This window comes from Corythoichthys intestinalis, chromosome 7 (genome assembly GCF_030265065.1).
Source record: "Corythoichthys intestinalis isolate RoL2023-P3 chromosome 7, ASM3026506v1, whole genome shotgun sequence".
Lineage (NCBI taxonomy): Eukaryota > Metazoa > Chordata > Actinopteri > Syngnathiformes > Syngnathidae > Corythoichthys > Corythoichthys intestinalis.
Window position 1 is genome coordinate 4,375,570 of NC_080401.1, and position 14,047 is coordinate 4,389,616.

A 14,047-nucleotide genomic window follows, 5' to 3' on the forward strand; every position below is an offset into this window, starting at 1 on the left:
TGAAATGTGTTGATTAGTTATCTTTGGGCTGTTAGGTGAGAGGTCGCTTCCTAAATTTGGACAAAATTGTTCTCAATAAGTGTCTTTTGTTTCGAGATGCAAAACAGAAGAAGTGTCTTTGTTTTTTAAATACAAACCAGATCTGAGCCTATTGACGAGCTTGAAAAAACTATCTGGCTTGAGGTCTCATCCATGGTTTTTGAGACCATAAAAGACTGCCATCCCATTGACAACTGGAGAATGAGGGCATCGATCCCCCTACCTCTCGCTTGCGCCTCCTGCACTCTGATGTTAGAGCAAAATTAGGGAGAAGTTAGGGCAAAATAAGCCAATCGGCGCTGAGCTTGCGGAAATTTAGGGAAAGTTAGGGAAGAAATAAGCCAATCACAGCGGAGCTCGCGGAAGTTAGGATAGTTGGGGAAGATAGAAAGGCAATCGGCGCAGACCCCGTGCGCATGCGCACATCGCGGCCTTAGCCGGTAGCTATATTTGTCTGCCGTCGTGTCGTCACTTCATTCATTCTTCATTGCAAGTTACCAGGAGGACTGACTGCTTCAGTGAACAACGGTAAGTTCGAAAGTACCTTTCTCTGTTAATAGATAAATGTGTAAAGCGTACTGTTATACTCATTAAAGAACTCGTTAGAAATATTTTGTAGCGGGCGATGTCGTGAGTGGAGGTCGTGCCTGCCTCGTGTTCGCTGCTCGTGTCGCTGTAGTTTGTCGTCGCTTCATTCTTTATTGCAAGTAATCAGAACTGCTTTAGTGAACTTTATGTTTGAAAACATTTTCTCTGTTAACCGCTAAATGTGTAATGGTCTCGTCGTGAGTAGAGTTCGTGTGTTCTTCGCCGCTCGTGTCTCTTCTAACTTGTGTCCCAGTTGTTTGTCATCGCTTAACTCTTAATGCAAGTAATCAGAACTGCTTTAGTGAACGTTGTGTTTGAAAACATTTTCTCTGTTAACAGATAAATGGGTAACGGTGTCGTAGCTCGTGCCTCGTGGTCGGCGGATATAAATAAGGACTTTTTAAAATACGCTGCGTGACTAATGTGGTCAACTGCTTCAAAGCTAACACAAAAACACAATGGTTAAGAGTATGAGTGTGTTTAAGAGTATGAGAGGGTAATGCGTGCAAAAAGTATTTTTGAGGCAATGAAAAGGTACTAAAAACTAGATAAAAACAGTACTCGCTGCTTTTAACCGATGTGCGCATGCGCGCTGAGCATTGTGTATGTTGGACGTTTCGCCGCATAGTAAGGAATTGCCGGTTAAGCGATTATAATGCGTTTTCAAACCCTTGCTTTACGGAGATTGTCCTGCTGAATACAGTACATTACAAAAAAAAAAAATACCCGGTCTTATACAACCAAGTGCCATTTTTATTAATAACATGACGTTATTTCTTTATGAATTCATTCTAAATATTACTAAATTTGTGTAAAATGTTGATTATTTGTAAATTCTTTGCTGAGTATAAAAGAAATATAAATTAAGTGTTTTGATTTATGATTTCAAATAATATCTTTTAATGTTTATGGTTGTTTCCTTTCAGAATATGTATGCATACCCCGTTTTGCGCAAAACTCCTCAGGGTCAACTCCTCATGGGGCCGACTGAGGAGGCAAACAGGAGTGAGGTTGCGGGGGCAGGGAGATCCAGAGCCAGGTGTAAGGAGGAGGTTCTGTCCGAGGCCACTGCCTTAGTGAGACAGAATGGAGGGGATCCTGGTGACCAGTTCCTTGTTCTGGCTCACTGCAGGATCCAGTTTGGTAAACACCAGGGCCAGAGGTTCCGGTGGCTGCTGGAGAACTCACTGGGGTATGCAGTGTATCTGGCGTGCAGCAGTATGGGGGAAGAGGAGAGGGACAACCCGCTGTCAGCCAGTAAGCATCTGTTCCTCAGCTACACCTCTCGGATCAGGGAGGTGGGGGAGGCTGTGGAGGTGTACCAGAAAAAACAGGCAATGCGGCAGGAGGCCCAGAGGACGGGGGACACGGGACGTCTGATGGTCGAGTTTGGTGTCTTCAAGGGCAGGTCCATGAAGGAGGTGTATGAAGACCCAAGCAAGGAGGCTCAGTCTTTCATTTCCTACCTGAAGAAGGCAAAGGCCAGGCCCAACACCAACATGGCCCTCTTCCAGGCATACGTGCTGAAGAGAGAGGCTCCAGCTCATGTCCCCACCACTGCTGCCTCTGCTCCGCCTGCTGCAACTCAAAGCAGGCAACACGTAGCTGCCTCTGTGAAGGGCCTGTTGGCTCGTGGGACACATCTGTCTGCTTCACAGCTGGCAAAGAAGCTAATGAGTCCAGCCTAACCCTGTAAGTATTCAGATGATGTGCAGGTATTAAAGTTATTCCTATATATGTGTATCTAAAAAAGCATCTTGTTTTGAACAACAGCTGCAGAGCCACGTTGCCCATCTCCGTCTCAGCGCGCAGCCCGAAGACGGCTCTTTACCTGTGGTGAGCATCTAGTGCAGGTCGATGTGTGCAGGTGTGATGGTGACATTTGCTTCATGCTTTGTGTTCTATGTTTTTACAGATAGTGCTGCTGGGTAATTTTTTTGACCAGGTAGATGACCAGGAGATGGTGGTAGCGGCCTCACAAGCAGAGGAACAACTTTCTCAAAGTACGTACATCTCAAACAATGTTTTATAAACAATTTTGTGTTAATATTTTGTAATTATATGTATTTCTTGATGTATTTCTTGATGTATTTCTTTATTTATACAGATAACTGGCACTTGGCATGCGCCAGTCCCCAGTCAAAGAAAAAATGATATTTAAAGGTGTATGTATGTGAACTGTTTTTATATCATTGTTTATCCCAATCATAGTTTCATTCGCAATCTCCATGAAACTAACGCTTTCTTTTTACGCTCCAGGCACTGCTGCGCCAGTTCCAGCCCCAGCCCCTGCTCCTCCAGTGGTGTGGACTCCTGTGTCCCAGCCACCTGCAGAGCTGCCGAGACACTGGAAGGAGCAGCTTCCTTCATTCCAGCAGGACTGGATTAGGAAGGCTCTGTTCAGGGCCAACACAAATACAGGGAAGCTGGAGTTGATGCCCAATCCTGTATTCTGGTGGTATCCTCCTCAGCCGCCGAATGTCTTCACCCAGCCTCCTGCCTCTCCTGACGTCTTCTTCTGTCGCCCTCTGTTTCTCTGGATGCCGCTGAAGATGTGGTCCATTCCACTCGTCTGTGTCCAGCCAGCCTGCAGTAACCACAGGCTGACAGCCGCTGGCCTTTATCGCACTGTGAGCAAGGTCCTGGACATAGATGGGTGGTATGACATGGCCACGGAGTATCTGGAGTGCAAAGGATGCAAGAAGAAGTAACCGGCCTGGTCTGACGACATCCTGGCACAGCTCGACATGGGGCACCGTAGAAAATTCCCCGCCATTCTGACATACAGGTATGAAATATCAAGAATAAGAGCAATGTACTATAATGTGCTTGTGGTGTATAAAATAGAAGGCATTGCTCTAATAATGTTAAACAATAAAATGCGACATTGACCAGAATGATACTACTCTCTGTAGGTACTCGTGTGATCACAGTGTGGTCATAATGATGCGGGAGCGGACCCAGGGCAACAGTGTCACGCAGCTTTACAGAAAGCTGCAAGAAGAGCACAGTGCAGCGTGGACACGGTGCACGCTGGAGTACCTCACTGCCTGCGAGCCCTTCGCCGACTCCTCCATGACTGAGCCTCCAGTTTTCTCTGCACCCCCGCCACTCCCAGCCCTTCCAAAACCCAAGTGGCTGTTGTCTGTGTACGCCAGGGACGTCCTCTCACGGCTACCTGAGGTCAAAGCCAAGATAACCTCAGTCTTTGGCTCTGTCTGTCAGGGAATGCGCGGGCAGGCAGGCAGGTTGTGTGGACCCAATTGCAGGGAAACAAAAGCGGCAAGGCAGGTGAACTCAAAAAACGTTTAATGATATCTAACAAAAACACAAAGTACAACTGAAAGCACTGAGGATCAAAAGGGCAAGATTCAAACAAAACTTACTTAAATCGGAGGGACTGATACACGAGGGCTTGGACAGGGCTTGACTCAGACACCGACACAGACATTGACGAGCACAAGGGCATTGACAATGACGCAACAAGGACAGAAAAGAAACTGGGAGCTTATATAAACACGTAGACAAAGGGTAACGAGACAACGAGGAACAGCTGGGTAACACACTAGGATGCAGATTGCAGGACACTGGGAGAAGGCACAACAGGTGAAATCAATGGGCAATCACGGGGACACACAAGGAGGAAACCAACACAAAACCTAACAGTACCCCCCCTCAAGGGACGGATCCCAGACGTCCCGAGGAAACAGAAAGTCAGAAGGTTGCTCGGAGGAGGGAGCAACACCAGCCCGTCAGGGCCAGTCAGGCGGGCGTCCAGGACGCCAGACATGGGCTGACCGCAAGGGTCGATCTGGAGGGCGTCCAGGGCGCCAGACGTTTGGCGACCGCACGGGCAGATCAGGCGGGCGTCCCAGACGAGGCAGTGCTCGATCTTTCATGCCGCCAAGCCGTGGCAAGAAGCGGGGAGCAGCATCGTCAGGGCGTGGGCCAGGAACTTCGGAGACTTCTGGCGGGACAGCAGCGGTGTCGTCGTCGTCTGCTGGCGGGACAGCAGCGGAGTCGTCGTCGTCTGCTGGCGGGACAGCAGCGGAGTTGTCGTCGTCTGCTGGCGGGACAGCAGCGGGGTCGCAGGAGTAAACAGGAGCAGTCGGCGCGGGAGGCACTTGACTGCGGGGAGCCGGCGCTGGAGGAACTTGACTGCGGGAAGCCGGCGCTGGAGGAACTTGACTGCGGGGAGCCGGCGCTGGAGGAACTTGACTGCGGGGAGTCGGCGCTGGAGGAACTTGACTGCGGGGAGCTGGCGCGGGAGCCTCGGGAAGCCACGACGTCAGCACAGCCGCACACCGTCGGCGTTGACGACCACGCCGAGGCTTTTGCCGAGCGCCTTCAGGTGGCAGGGGCTGCATAATAGACCCATTAGGCCACAATGAGCCTGGGCGACCCCGCAGACCACCCCGGGGGGGTCCCCGATAGATGGCCCAACGGGACCCCAGGTAGGAGTCTCTGGCAAGGAGCTCCGAACGGGACACAGAGGTAGGGGGGTAAAAAGAAAAACGATCAGAGGAAACAGAGGCTGTGAAATCAAAATCAGGGTCTGAATCTGAGGATTGGAGATCATATAAATTATGATACTCCTCAAAGTCCGAAAAATCAGAATCCAAAAAAACGTGGCGAGGCAGAATATAATCAGGGGAACGGGCAGATGGTCGTCGGCGTGCACGCCGGTCCGGCTTTTTCCCGCTGGGTCCACAATTGGTTGCGTCATTCTGTCAGGGAATGCGCGGGCAGGCAGGCAGGTTGTGTGGACCCAATTGCAGGGAAACAAAAGCGGCAAGGCAGGTGAACTCAAAAAACGTTTAATGATATCTAACAAAAACACAAAGTACAACTGAAAGCACTGAGGATCAAAAGGGCAAGATTCAAACAAAACTTACTTAAATCGGAGGGACTGATGCACGAGGGCTTGGACAGGGCTTGATTCAGACACCGACACAGACATTGACGAGCACAAGGGCATTGACAATGACGCAACAAGGACAGAAAAGAAACTGGGAGCTTATATACACACGTAGACAAAGGGTAACGAGACAACGAAGAACAGCTGGGTAACACACTAGGATGCAGATTGCAAGACACTGGGAGAAGGCACAACAGGTGAAATCAATGGGCAATCACGGGGACACACAAGGAGGAAACCAACACAAAACTTAACACTGTCCTCAAGATGGACTCCACTAAAAAGGTAAATTAAAAAAACTTGAGTTTTAAAAATGATGTGAATGCTTTTATTTTTGTTATAGTTGCTCATTTGACATGTTTTTCATATAGGTTACCAAAAAACTGGCTGGAGCAGCTGCTAACACTGCTGGCTGGTGCACCAACGTGGGCAATGAACACGGCCAGATTCTGGTGTCAGTGCTCACGGCCGCAGAAGGGCACGGACTGCGGCCCATGGCAGCGGGTCTGGTGAGGAGGTACAGGGAAGCGCGAGTGGCACCACCCGCTATCCTGTATGTGGACAGAGACTGCTGCACTCCACATGAACAGGGACAGTCGCTGGTCAGGGCCACGTTTGCTGAGTGGGATGAGCTCCAAGTGCATCTGGACATCTGGCACTTCATAAGGCGGTTTGCTGCAGCCGTCATCACGGAAGCCCATCAGCTCTACGGCATCTTCATGGCTCGACTCTCCAGGTGCATCTTTGAGCTGGACCCAGAAGATGTCACTGCTCTTCGGCGGGCCAAACAAGGGGAGCTGCAGGCCAGAGGAGCAGGTCCAGTCTCAGAGAAGGCCCTGGACAAGCTGATCAGCAGGAAGGAGTTGGCACTGCACTGCCGCAAGAGGACCAGAGGCGTGGAGGAGACTACTAGGAGGATTAAATCACTAATTGACGAGATGGACAGCGAGAAGGGGAGGGACACTCTGGGTGTACCACTGCTGGACCACGAGCGTATCCAACAGATCTGGATAGACCAGCAGAGGCACATCGCTTGTATTCAGGACCCAGAGGGCTTCCCTCTGTACATGAAGACGGGGTCACTGAAGAAAGGTGGTGTGGAGCTATGCTGCTATCGCTGTGCTCGTGGCTCCACCTCATTGGAGTCCTTCCACCTTCATTTGAACCGCTTCATCCCTGGTGGGTTATTACTTACTTTCAAGCAAACTGCTGTATTACAGTAAATCGTTTTTGCTCCTAACACAGAGTTTATGTATTTTTTTGTTTAACCTGCAGGGACCAGTGCCAGTGACGCTCTCTTCCAGGCCTATCTCCTGGAAGGTCTGATGCGCTGGAACCAGGACAGAATGGAGCATGCAGTGACAGTGACTGGAAAACATGAGCTGAGGACCTATGATAGTGCTGAGAGGGAGGCCATGGACCAGCTCAGCCGCAAGGTCCTGAAGAAGTCCTTGTTACGAGTGCTTCCAGCGTCCGGGGGTTTACACAGGCAAGAATAATTCTTGTTAACTCTGACATTTTTGGAAAATTGTAGCAAAAGTATTTTTATTGATGAAGAATTAAAGATTAGATGTCGTCTTCACAATGTAATGAAGTATAAGGAAGTTTTCATTTATAAAATGTATTCAATAAATGTATTTAATGTTAAATTTTAATATTTAATACATTATTTCAAACACTTGATTGATCTTTTTTTTTTTGTGTGTGATGTGTTTATGCAGGGGAGCTTCTCGGCATGGAGTACCTGTACAGTCAGACTGGTAAATCCCTGACTGACATGGAAAACCCGGAGGATGAGGATCGACTGGTGGAGCAGATGGACGATGAGGAGGTGCAGGACGAAGGTTTTCTGGAGGAGGAACCTATCGACTTGACGGTGCCTGTCCTCTATGACACCATCGAGACTGTCCCACAGCCATCCACATCCAGTCAAGGGCTGCCTCCACCGAAGTCCCCTGCCCAGCGTCGTGTGCCCTTCCCCCTGCAGTGTCCTCTTCAGCACCCTGACGAGCCTAGTGTTGCCTCTGATCCTGCCACATCTGCTGGGTCCAGTGCTGCAGACCAGACTCTTGTGAGTTGACTGATCATTATTAGTCTCTATTTGCTTTGACATGCTGTGTGTTGTATTGAATTTCCCTTCAGTATTTACAAGTAATTTTCATTAATTTAATATCATTTGTTGATTCATTTTGATATTTCTACGCAGGCTCCAATTCTTGGACCTGATGGCGTACCTGGCTGGGATAAGGTCCAGGACTTGGCTGAATACCTGGTGTCCCTCCGTCAGGCATGCTACCTGAACGAGCTGCAGGTCAGCGAGGTCATCCTCTTGTGGACTGCTCTACCTGAAGGGGACAAGCGGAGGATCCACTACCAGCCCAGACACCAGCCCAAGCTTGTCCACGGACGCTGCAAGGCCCCGAAGAACGCAGGAACGACACCGGGTGTGGACAGTGTGAAGAGGTGCCTGATTGGTCATCCAGGAGGGCCAGCTCAGTGGCCCAGCTCCAGCCGCTTAGTTGAGACTATGTGCGTCAAGCTGTGTGCACTACACAAGTCTCCAAGTAAAAAGGATGGAGTCCGCCTTCCTCGTTGGACCAAAGTACTCAATGACTACCACCACATCCGAGACGTGGTGCTGAACTGCCACACCCTGATGGAGGCCACCTCTCTTCAACTTTTTCTGCTGAATCAGAGGACTCTCACTCAGTGGTAAGCACAATGTTTTTTATATTGAAATTTATGTAAAAAGTTTAGCGGTCATTTGTAATGTTTACATTTTATGGCTGCAGGTTTAATCGACGGGAGAACTCTCAGGAGCGAAGTGTCCTTTCCCAAGGCCTTGCTTGTGAGGACCGCATCGCTGTGGCCAGCTCACAGCTTCCTGCTCCACGGGAAAGGATGGATAAGCCTCCCTCCACATCAGGGCCCCAGCACGAGTTCGTCCTTCCTCCAAATAGGGCGGGACAGGCTCCTAAGTTGCGGCCGGGTAGACAGCCTGCTAGTGCCACTGTCGTCCGGCCCATCGCTCCAGCACATCCTCCTGCTCCTCTTGCTCTCCCAGCTCCTGCATTGCCGCCTCAGATCATTGTTTTAAACCCTGGTTGGTCCCTAGCCGCCCCTGTCCAGGCTCAAACTCCTGTTGCCCCAGTGGCTCCTGTGTCTCGTCTCACAGTGAGGAACAAGCGGCGCAGGGCAGAACAGGAAGCCAGTGGAGTCCAGAAAAGAAGATATGTCCGCGAAGTGGCAGTTAACAAGTGCTCAAAGTGTGGGCAACCCAAAATTAAGGAGTTTGGACACAGCCGCTTTGGCAGGGCCACCTTTTGCCTCAGTTCGTCAGGAGGCAAATCTTTAGAAGTGTGGCTGAATGAGCAGCGCCAGCAGAAAGAACTGCGAAACCCGCCCCCTTAACAAAAATCTGGATGGACACACTTGTAAATAATGTAGAATAAACTGTAAATATGTGAACCCATTTATCCCAATAAAGTGTCATTCTATTATCCTTTTTCCTGTGTATATATTGTTTTTTTACCCAAGTGTTCATTAAGGCAAGTGTCTTATGTCTTGCATGATGTTTTGTAAATACTGACTCATTGATGCCAAGGTTTCAAAGGCTTGTGCATGCAAATAAGTTGCACTTTTTAATATAATAACAAAGGAGGCGAAAGTGCTCCTTTTCTATTGGCATGACAAATAAAACCATTGTATACATCTAGATGGCTAAACAACATATTTGTCAAGTAATACAAACTAATACTGGGCATTAAATTGTAGCGATCAACTGTGGTCTAATTATTTGCTATGACAATAAAGAGCCATTCTAATGAATGAAAAGCAAATCAAACGGAAAAATATTTTATCTAAGAGGTAAACTGCTATCCAGTTATCAACGTAAACAAGCGAGGAATCCAAACTAAGCTGATCTTTCACATTAGAACACATTCAGATTGTGCCCTAAAGTGAAAGAATCTGATGTCAGATTAGAACACATTCAGATTGTGCCCTCTAGTGAAAGAATCTGCTGTCAGAGAAGGGACTACGTGACGGATAGATTTCGGTAAGATGACGTCAGGACGGCGCGCGCATCCGGCATTTTGAGTCGAGGGTCGCTGGTTCGACACAGCCCGTGGCAAATACATTTTCGCTAATCCGTACACAACAATGTACGGGCCGCCTCCGATTACCGTCCGGCAACGACGCCACCGGCGCAGCGGCTTTTCCGCCGCTCTCGCGTGTGCGGGGAAGCTCAAAGATTGGGCCCCATCCTTTGCGCAGCGAGCGCTCTACCACTTGAGCTAATTCCCTTTCAACATGATGAACCTGGGCAACGATACTATTGTCAGTGAAACATACGGATACAGTTGGCGTAGGTCACTCCCGTTGCCCTGAGATCTGTTGCTAACATTGTGATGAGGTGACCGAGTGGTTAAGGAGATGCACTGCTAATCCATTGTGTTCTACACGCATGGGTTTGAATCCCATCCTCATCGTGTTCTTGCATTTGCTACTTGGTGGTGTATCTGGCTTGAGACCAATTCCACTGGGGCAGACCACACTGAAACAATTGCAAGTGTTCCAATTTCTGCTTTGTACATCTGCACCATGCATCTCCAGTTCTTCTCAGGCTTGCGAAAACACAGTAATGGGTCAAAGTCTTCACTGGAAGAATGTGGAATGTGGCTCGTCTCTTTCAGTGATGCTGGCCACCTCGAAGGAGAAAGACACCAGGCAATTGGTCTTTGTTCCTTCATCTCTGGGTTCCTTTGAAATTCAAACTTTAATTTTGGAGCCCTTCTTTATCTGATTCTGAAATGTGTTGATTACTTATCTTTGGGCTGTAATATAAAGGTCTGTTAGGTGAGAGGTCGCTTCCTAAATTTGGACAAAATTGTTCTCAAAGAAGTGTCTTTTGTTTCGAGATGCAAAACAGAAGAAGTGTCTTTGTTTTTGAAATACAAACCAGATCTGAGCCTATTGACGAGCTTGAAAAAACTATCTGGCTTGAGGTTTCATCCATGGTTTTTGAGACCATAAAAGACTGCCAACCCATCGGCAACTGGCGAATGAGGGCATCGATCCCCCTACCTCTCGCTTGCGCCTGCTGCACTCTGATGTTAGAGCAAAATTAGGGAGAAGTTAGGGCAAAATAAGCCAGCTCGCGGAAAGTCAGGGGAAGTTAGGGAAGAAATAAGCCAATCAGCGCAGAGCTCGCGGAAAGTTAGTAAAGTGGGGCGGAAAAGTAAACCAATCAGCGCGGACCTCTCGCGCACGCGCAAACCGCGACATGGGCCGGTGGGAATATGCGTCACTGCCGTCGTGACGTTGCTTCATTTTTCACTGCAAGTTATCGGGACGACTCCTTTTCTTCATTGCAAGTTAACAGGACAGCTGCTTTAGTGAACGGTAAGTTTGAAAATATCTTTCTCTGTTAACAAATAAATGTGTAATCTTTGCTGTTTTGCTCATTAGTAAACTCCTTCAGTCTCGTAGCTCGTGAGTAGAGTTCGTGTGCTTCGTGTTCTGCCGCTGCTCTTGGCTCTTCTAACTCTCTAGTGTCCCTGTAGTTATATCAAATAAGGACGGTTTAAACACGCTACATGACTAATGTGGAGCGGATGATTTTGGATCATTCTCGTCCCCGGAACACAACATTCCCCACATAAGTTCCATAGGTGAATTCTGTTATGAGGTAGTGGTCACTACAGTCTTGTAACGGTCTAGCTAACATAAGCAATCATAATGAGTTTATTCAAACCCTTGCTTTGCGGAGAGTCTGTCCCGCTAAATATAGTACATTGATCACCGTGCCGTCATTTTATTAATTATCATCAATGCTATCCCGCTGAATACAGTACATTGATCACAGTACTCATTTTATCATCAATGCTATATTGTGTGCATCCCATAATTCTATGAGATCATATATTCCGCCCAAAATAAAGAAAAAAATGTACACAATATTATAAAAGCAAGTGCCATTTTTATTAATAACTTGACATTATTACTTAATGAATTCATATTCTAAATTTTACGATATGTGTGATATATATGTGTATAGTTGCGTGTGTGTGTATATATATATATGTATATATATATATACATATATGTGTGTATATACATACATACATACCACAGGTGTGGGCAATAACAATCAGCCATCTTTAAAAGCAAGTGGACGCCACCACCTCCTCGCCCGATCAACTTGTCTGCTTACCTCTGTCGGTTGCATCTTAACATTTTGATTCATCCATTTGATTACTGTTTTTTTTTTTTTTTACTATTTTTGCTCTTGCCTCAGTGCTGATTGTCGGATTCCACGCCTGCCTCCTTCCGATCCCCCTCTTTGCCCCGGCTAAACTACTCCAAGCCTAACGTCACTCAACTTCTGCCTTGGCTCTCACGTCATCAACTATCTTGTGTTCACCAATAAAATATCATTCATCTCAACCGGCTGACTGCTTGGGGATCCACCCCCCTTTCTCATGCACCTCTAACATCCTTAAACAAGGTGGTTGTGGTCAACTCAGCTAATCAGTGGTAAGCACAATGTTTTCTATGTATTATATTGACATTTAAGTGAAAAGTTTAGCCGTCATTGGTAATGTTTACATTTTTTGGCTGCAGGTTTAATCGACGGAAGAACTCTCAGGAGCGAAGTGTCCTTTCCCAAGGCTTTGCTTCTGAGGACCGCATCACTGTGGCCAGCTCTCAGCTTCCTGCTCCACGGGAAAGGCTGGAGAAGCCTCCCTTCACATCAGGGCCCCAGCATGAGTTCGTCCTTCCACCAAACAGGACGGGACAGGCTCCTAAGTTGCGGCCGGGTAGACGACCTGCTAGTGCCACTGCTGTGCGGCCCATCACCCAAGCAGCTCCTCCTGCTCCCCCAGCTCCTGCATCACTCCTCCAGGTCATTGTTCGATACCCTGGTGCAGGTGGGACCTTAGCTGCCCCTGTCAAGGCTCTAACTCCTGTTGCCCCAGTGGCAGGCCAAAACTAAAGAGTTTGGACACAGCCGCTTCGGCGGGGCCACATTTTGCCCCATTTCATTTGGAAGCAAAACTTTAGAGGAGTGGCTGAATGAGCAGCGGCAGCACAAACTGAGAAACCCGCCCTCATTAAAATAATCTGCATGAGGACACATTTTTAAATAATGTAGAATAAACTGTAAACATGTAAATGCATTTATCCCACTAAAATGTAAATTCTATTACCCTTTTCCTATGTATATATTTTGTCATGTTTAATTTTATAAAATACTGCATTATATTTGCATGTTTGCATGTTGTTTTTATTTAAATGTGTGTTCATTAAGGTAAGTGTGTTATATCTTGCATATCGTTTTGTAAATAATCCTTTAAATACTGACTCACTGATTCTTTGTGCTAAACAACATATCAGTCAAGCAATATAAAGTAGTACTGAGCATTAAAGTAACATGAAATTCTAGAAATCCAAGGGTGGTCTTATATTTTTTTTCTTCTATGACCATATGTCATTTAAAGATAAATTTAGCCTGGATTTTGTACTGCTACTTCACTATGCCTAGTAACTAGAAACAACTGGGAAACCCGCCCCCATAAAAATAATCTGGATGTTGACACACTTGTAAATAATGCAGAATAAACTGTAAATATATGAACCCATTTATCCCACTAAAATGTAAATTCTATTACCCTTTTCCTGTGTATATATTATGTCATGTATAATTTTATATGACTAAGTACTGCATTATATTTGTATGTTATTTGCATGTTTTTATTTACCCAAATTTACTAGTGTGTTCATTCAGGTGTGTTATGTCTTGCATATCGTTTTGTAAATAAATACTGACTCACTGATTCTTTGTGCTAAACATATTTGTAGTAATAGTTTATGCAAGTAATGTAAAGTAGTACTGGGTATTAAAGTAAACATGAGATTGTATTCTATGACTATATGTCATTTAAAGAGGAAGGACAGGGACATGCTGCTGCAAGGTACTACACTTCCCAAACAGCTGCACCTCGCCAAAGAGCCTCTCCCTGCAGTGAACACACTCCCGGCTGCCCCCTGTGCAACATGCACATGAAGTAATGACATTTGAAGAGCCTGAAAACCGTGAGGGAGAAGCTTTCCCCTGCCAGCGTACTCTGGGAACCCAAATGGAGCCTGAGTGTTCTCAGTCTGTGTTGTGCCCTCCACAATACAGACCACCTCTGTTTCAGTATGCTCCATTTCATCATTCCTCCCCATTTCTGCACCCTCAGTTTGCCCATGCTCCCCAGTTTGCCCAATATCCTCAATTTACACATGCTCCTCCAGTGCAGAATCCTCTGTTGAACAATGCTGCTCCAGGAGAGCAAGCGGTTTCTGGTCCAGGTTCTTCTCAAGCATGCCCTCCATTCCAGCCCAGGCAACGTAAATGGAGGCTGAATAAAGCTGCACTTGAGGATGAACAACGTATGTCAACAGGGGAACCACCAAAGAAGAGGCTGTCGAAGCAAAATTACCATTATACTATAC

The 14,047-nt window shown here is 47.0% G+C and overlaps 1 long non-coding RNA gene and 1 other non-coding gene across 2 annotated transcripts; both read left to right on the top strand.

Annotated features, from left to right (window-relative positions):
• Positions 1–2,574: 2,574 nt before the first annotated feature.
• Positions 2,575–3,192, top strand: LOC130918525 (uncharacterized). Its single transcript, XR_009063774.1, has 3 exons — positions 2,575–2,630; positions 2,735–2,796; positions 2,887–3,192. It is a non-coding gene; the product is annotated as an uncharacterized LOC130918525 (long non-coding RNA).
• A 6,761-nt stretch (positions 3,193–9,953) lies between these two features.
• On the top strand, positions 9,954–10,035 carry trnas-gcu (transfer RNA serine (anticodon GCU)). Its single transcript has one exon. It is a non-coding gene; the product is annotated as a tRNA-Ser (tRNA).
• Positions 10,036–14,047: the final 4,012 nt, after the last annotated feature.